The following is a 7,500-nucleotide window of genomic DNA, read 5'->3' as shown; positions in this document are numbered from 1 at the left end:
CTGTAATAGGATATCCAAAAATTATGTCACAAAAATACTTTAAAGCCCACACAACTGCTAGTACCTCTAAATGTGTGACAGAGTAACGAGACTCAGGCTTGTTAAGTATGCGACTAGCATATGCAACAATATGTGGCCTACAACCATCTACTTGCTGCGTAAGTACAGCTCCAATAACTGTACCGGAAGTGTCTGTACAAATAGAAAAGGGAATACTATAATCTGGGAATGCCACCACAGGCGCTTCAATAAGTGCATGCTTCAGTGAATCAAAACTTTCTTGATGAACATCACGCCAATGGAAGGAAGTATCTTTCATGAGGAGACGTGTAAGGGGAGATGCAATTGAAGCAAAATTCTTAATAAATGCACAATAGTATTTTGCCAGTCCAAGGAGGGAACGTACATGGTCTATTGACTTATGTGAAGGGAAGTTCCTAACAGCTTTGACTTTATCATGTGCAGTGTGAATACCATGTTTGTCTACAACATGACCTAGGAATTGGATGCTAGATTTAAAAAATGAACACTTGGGTAAATTGAACTTCACTCCAGATTCAGAAAAACGTTGCAGAACCGGGTACAACTTATGGAAGTGGCTTTCCATATCCTTGGAGACTAAGATTAAGTCGACCAGATAAACAAAAATCCGTTTCCTACTAAGCCATGAAAAATTGAGTTAATCAAGCGTTGGCATGTCAAGGGAACATTCCGTAACCCCAAGGGGCAATGAATCCATTCATAATGACCTGATGGAGTCGAGAAGGCCATGATCTTACGAGACTTCTCCAAGGGAATCTGCCAAAAGCCAGCCTTTAAGTCTAAGGTGGTGAACACCGTATTACCTGTTCCTGTGGACTGGAGAAGATCACTTAACACAGGCAAAGGGTAATGGTCTGTAATTGTGACCTCATGATATATAACAGGACGGAAAGATCCATCTCTCTTAGGCACCAGGAGGAGCGGGGAGTTCCACTCTGAGTGAGACTCTTGTCCAACGCATTCACTTAACAAGTCGCCAACCAAGGACTATGCTACAAGCCGATGAGAGTGAGGCAACCCGTAAGAGGGTATATAAACAAGTCGAACACCTGGATTATGATCAGTGCTGTGGACAAAACGATCCGTAATTCCTATTGGATCACCAGGTTAAGCTAAAGCTTGACGATGGGTCATTAACAGTTCAATGAAACGAGGCGTCACTTCAGGAAAACCAATCTCACCTACATACGTTGCATACTGAAAGGCCAAGTGAGCTGCGTTACTTGCTTGTGTAGACCATAGCACAGAAGCTGCTATGATAGGAGGCGAATCCTGGACAGTGTCAACTTCAACAACTTTAAATGAACCTAAATGAACGCCAGAAGATAGTGTGATGGGAGCACCAGTAATGTTGGTTACCATAGCTGTGATAACACGATCCTCACGAACAGTGGAGAGAGTTCCTTCCAATACTAGACGACAAACACGAACAGAGTCAGGCTGAGATAAAACATCAGAACCAATTGGAGCACCTGAAATGTGCACCGGAACTCGAATTGCACTTGAAGGCCCAATATAATGCTCGCCTACAACAGCAGCACAAGAAAGAATAGGAGAACCTAAATGATTAGAACTCTTTGAAGACAAGTGTATGGTCTGATTATGCACAGAAGGTGAGATAGATATGGAAACTGGCTTATCTGATGCAAGAATGACATATTTGTGAAAAGTCACTACACGGCGCCTGGGAGATATATCTATGCCATTAGCTGTAAGAGCGTCACTGCCCAAGAGACGATCACACATGAGAGCAATCACAGGAACTACTACAAAATTAACATGGAAAACTGTAGCATGGGAAGAAAATCTTAAGGGAATACAAATGGACCCGAGAATAGGCAAGGGAAAACCTTGTACAGAATGCATTTCTTTACAAAAAGGAGACAAAGGTATATTGTATAAATCCTTAAGAGCATAATATGCCCTTTTACCTATAATATTACATTCTACTCCATTATCTACTGCTACGAAGATAGATGTTCTCTCTGTGTAAAACTGGAATGTAAGTAATTGAGAAGATTCAGCAGCCACCAAAGGGATGATCCGAGACCTGTTATTACTAGTCAGTCCCTTGGTTTTTGATACGGGCGCTGGTGAAAATGGGGCTGAGTTTGTCTAAGAGTCGAAGAGGTTTCTGTTTTAAGTTTCAGAATCTTTGAACACTGTTCAGTTGAATGCTTACATTAGCATGGTTATGACAGTAGTTGCGCTTATCCTGAAGAGTTACTCTAAAGAGGTCATATGTCATGTTAGAAGAGGTATCAGAAAGTTTCTGCGTACAGGAGTCTGCTTTGACTTGTCCTCATGACGCTTACGGCGAAAACAAAAATTATTTGTGTGACCTGTCTTGTTACAATAGGTACATGTAAGTACAGATGGTGTTAATGTAGAGTTGTAGACGAAGGAGTGCTTTGTGTAGGCACTCGTACTAATGACTGAGGGGGTGGAGGAGAATTAGACACATCCGTATGTTGTTGCGTATTGTTAATACACAAAGAACCATAGGACAGTTCTTTTAGTTTTCTTGAAAGCCTTGTTGCAAAAGGCAATGGGGATTCATCCGTCTTATAGCTGAGAGAAGATGCTAATCTTTCAAAAGGCACCAGTAACAAGGTATAAAAAAGGTATTCCAAAATAAGCCGGAACCTATCCAAAGTGATAGCATCTCTATCTACCCAATCTGATTGATACAATGACTCTAAGGGAGTGTTTCCCAAACTTTGCCAGTACGTGATCCCTTTCAGAATTACCAAACCTACCATGACCCCCACCTTTATAAGCCTTCTGAAAACATACTAATGTTTGATATCACAGATGCATTATTTTAAACTTTATTAGTAACAGCAGAGAGAGAAATAACAAAAATATATATTATTGTTTATCAACGTTTATTAAAAACGATTGATCTAATAATACGTTTTAATGAGAAAGATGTATTTGGCTTTTTATACAAACAAATCAATACGCGGGTCTGTGTGGTTGAATGTACATAGGGTTGGACCCTCCATGACCCCCAGATAAAGCCTCATGAGACTTTTGTGGGTCATGACCCACAGTTTGGGAACCATTGCTCTAAGGCGTCAAAAGCAATCTTACTGGCCTTGGTCTGAGCACGCATATAGTTCAGTGTTCCCATATAGGACGTGAGCACATCAGCTAAATGGAAACAACATTGAAAATTATCATCTACAGGGGAATTAGAGAAAAAAAATTGATCTAAGGGTATTATAATTATAGTTTAATGTTTTGAGGTGAAGACCTGAGGCTACCATCATTTCAGCTACCAATAAGTTAGGAACAAGTTGAGATCTCACGAATGAGATCTTCTCTGATCCGTTACTAACACTGGTATTCACTATGCTGTCCTCACATTGTTGGAGGAAGGCAGCCTCTGAATAATGAGGGTCCTGAGCTAATAATTTTATTATAGAAGGGTCCTGATGTAGGAGCGTAAATGTAGCGTTAGTTATGGTCTGAGATGATGTCTGATTATTAATGAATGAGGGTAGCTTATGCTTAGTAGACATCGGTGTAGGAGGGCTAGGTAGTTTTGTACCACTCTGTAGCAATATTAGATAAAAATGAATCCTTAATACATACATTAGTTATTGCGACCGCTTACAAAAAATATGCCCATTTAAGGTTATGAAGAATCCATCTGGGGTGGTGGTTAAAATAAATCCAACACTCGGGAAATACCTTTAAAAAAAAAAAAAAAAATCCTCTTAGAAACATGTAATTAACGAAAACGCCAATGCAAAGAGATAACTAAAACAATAACTACGTGAAAGCAATATGGCCGAATACTCGTAGAATGACGTTCTAATATGGCTGCCTATGACGTAGGTAACATGGCTTCCTATGTATGACGTAAACAATATGTCTACCCGGATATTAATATTGACTACCCGAACTATATAAAAATGGAATATCAGTATCTAAAAAATAAATAAATAAATAAATAAATAAATAAATAGATAAATAAATAAATAAATAAATAAATAAATAAATAAATAAACAGATAAATAAATAAATAGATAAATAAATGAATAAATAAATAAATACATACATACATATACCAAAGGCTTTTTCCCCCTTACACGGGGGGTAGCCAAAAAGAAAAAGGCACAGAAATCACTCCCACCCATTTCATTTCCCATATATTCCACTCCCCTCCACCCTCCTCCCTCCCTCCTATCTTGGCACCTCCTGGATGACGGGTCATCCCTGCATCCTGTCCACTGCCCTGGGTCAGAAGCAGTGTCGCAAGACACAGCACATCCACAGCAAGGCCGCTTCATAAATTCGGCGACCCCCCCTCTCCGTCCCCTCACGCAGGAAAGGAGAAGACGGGGAGAAATCCCTTCGGGCTGCGTCAAATTATTACTCATACATATCTCCTCACCCCCTATCCCCCACACACTTCCCCTCATGTATCACAGCCTCATCTATACACAACCCTTCTCCATTCACCCCTATCTTCTGTCCTCTCCCGTCCTTCCTCCACAGACATTCCTCCCTTTTGTAAAGCCCCTTTCACCCCATCCATCTCATCCTAGGACGCCCCCTCATATTCACTCCTTCCACCTCCGTCTTCCACACTTCTTTCACTAATCTTTCTTCACTTATTCTTTCCATGTGTCCAAACCATCCCAATACTCTTTCATCAACCCTATCTCCCAGCACGTTTTCCACCCGTTCTCCTCCTCACCTCCTCATTTCTCACTCTATCTAGCCTAGTAACCCCTATCATACTTCTCAGACATTTCATCTCAAACACATTCAAACTCCTTCTCTCTTCCTCTCTCATGTTCCATGTTTCTGCCCCGTATATTGCTGTTGGCACAAACACTCCTTCATATAACCTCCTCTTAGCATCCATTCCCAGATGTCTATTTCTCATTACACTTTTTAATCCATCAAGGCATTTACTCGCTTCTCTCAATCTACAATCTACCTCCATCCCCACTCCTCCCTTTCCTGTCACATTCGCACCAAAGTACCTGAAACTATCCACTTCCTCCAGTCGCTCTCCCTTAATGCTCACTTCCATTCTACTGTCACTCTCTCCCCTTGTACATCTCATCACCTTACTTTTGCCCACATTTATTTTCAGTTTTCTTCTTTCACACACCTTCTCAAACTCTGTCACTAACTTCCTCAATCCCTCCTCTGATCCTGCTACAAGCGCAGTGTCGTCGGCAAACAACAGCTGGCTCACCTCCCACTTTTCTCCATTTTCTTTAATCATCTCCAACCCCTGACCCACTACCCTTGCATTCACCTCTCGCACCACCCCATCCATGTAAAGATTGAACAGCCAGGGCGACATAACACACCCCTGACGAAGTCCCACCTTTACCTCAAACCATTCACTCTCTCCATTTCTAATCTTAACGCAAGCTCTACTACTCTCGTAAAAACTCTTGACTGCTCTTAACAGCTTTCCTCCTATCCCATATATCTGCAGTACCTCCCACAGTGCCTTCCTGTCTACCCTGTTGTAAGCCTTTTCCAGATCCATAAAAGCCCAAAAAAACATCCTTACCTTTTCCTATAGCTTTCTCACATATCTGTCTTACCACAAAAATCTGATCTACACAACCCCTACCTGTCCTAAACCCACACTGTTCCTCACCAATTACTCCCTCTGTTCCTCACCAATTACTCCCTCTGTTCCTCTCCTAATCCTCTCAATCAAGACCCTCCCATAAGCCTTCCCAACTACACTCAACAAGCTGATCCCTCTGCAACTACTACACTCACACTTGTCCCCCTTTCCTTTGTAAAGCGGAACTATACAGGCACTCCTCCAGTCTTCTGGCACTCTACCCTCTCTTAAACAAACATTAAATAACCTCACCAGCCAGTCCACTATAACTGCACCTCCTTTCTTCAGACATTCCGCATGCATCCATCGAACCCAGGTGCCTTACCTACTCTCATCATCTTAACAGCTGCTTTCACTTCATCCTTTCTTATTTCTCCTCCATTTTCCTCACTTATCACTCTCATTTTCTTAACGCTTCCCACTGCAACTATCTTTCCCTCCCTATCCTCCTTCACATTTAGTAACTCCCTAAAATACTCTGCCCACCTTCCTCTCACTGCCTTCTCTTCCATTATCATCTCTCCATCTGCACCTTTTACCTTTTCTTCTCTACTTGATTCGCCTCCTCTTCCTCTTTTAACTTCCTTCCAAAACATCTTTTTATTACTTTCAAAAAATTCTGTCATACTCTTTCCCCATTTCACATCTGCCCTCCTCTTTGCACGCACGCTCCCGGGAAGAAAACAAGATTGTCAACCAACAATTCATCATAACCAGTCGTTTAGACGCTACGTACCAAAGCCAACAATCACGCAGGCTTCTTTACACAAATTAGGCTGGAATAGTAATCCATCCTCATCTAGGCTCCAGATGAATCGCCAAAGCCACAGCAACTATAGGCGAGCCTTCCACCAATGCAGAAGACGATGACGATAAACAAAAGTTCAAGCAAAGCCCAAAAATTAGGATCCACGAGATATTCGTCTCTCAATAAAATCACATGGCGCACATTTAAGATACATTGTTCATGAGCCACTTCTTTTACATATTTTCTAAAGTCATTGTATCCTGTAAACCTGGAACTAGAAGCGGGAGAGCAAAAAAAGAGCGAAAACACACGAACACAAGCGCATTGATAGATGGACGTAACCAATTCAGATTTGCGCGCGTAGGCTTAGCATTTGGTTCTTACATACATTGTACATACAGTTTAATTACAATACAATATATTAAAAATACAATCAATAAATATAATTAGTAATACAATTAATAGTGAACAATACAACCAATGGTTTATAATGCAATTAATGGGGAAAATATACACATATCATCAGAGAGAGAGAGAGAGAGAGAGTGAGTGGGAGAGAGAGAGAGAGAGAGAGAGAGAGAGAGAGAGAGAGAGAGAGAGAGAGAGAGAGAGAGAGAGAGAGAGAGAGAGAGAGAGAGAGAGAGAGAGAGAGAGAGAGAGAGAGAGAGAGAGAGAGAGAGAGAGAGAGAGAGAATCTCAGAAACGCCACAACTAGGGACCAAAAGACTGTCCAACGGATTCTCCCAAGGAGTAATATCATCACCAACACTAACTGATTCACACTCGACCTCTTAAAAATCACATATACTAAAGATCTAACAATAACGACCCAGCTCCTCAGCTATCGAATAACATCAAAATGCACACATTGATTAACCTCATTAAGCTAGAACTATGGCTGATACAAGGCAATTACCTATCCCTGACTTTCATCACTCTAAGAAACAGGCAATGGTCAGGTCAGATGAAAATTCCAATTGAACAAAAACCCTAAAATGTTTGTCCTCACATGTAAGACGCACGTGACCTTTATACAGTAAGGACCTCACAATGAAGACAAACAGGTAAATGACAGCAGTCACTATATTTGGGCGGAAGA

Source organism: Oratosquilla oratoria, chromosome 2 (genome assembly GCF_046742065.1).
Source record: "Oratosquilla oratoria isolate Oo_2021 chromosome 2, ASM4674206v1, whole genome shotgun sequence".
Lineage (NCBI taxonomy): Eukaryota > Metazoa > Arthropoda > Malacostraca > Stomatopoda > Squillidae > Oratosquilla > Oratosquilla oratoria.
This window is presented reverse-complemented; position numbering follows the sequence as displayed.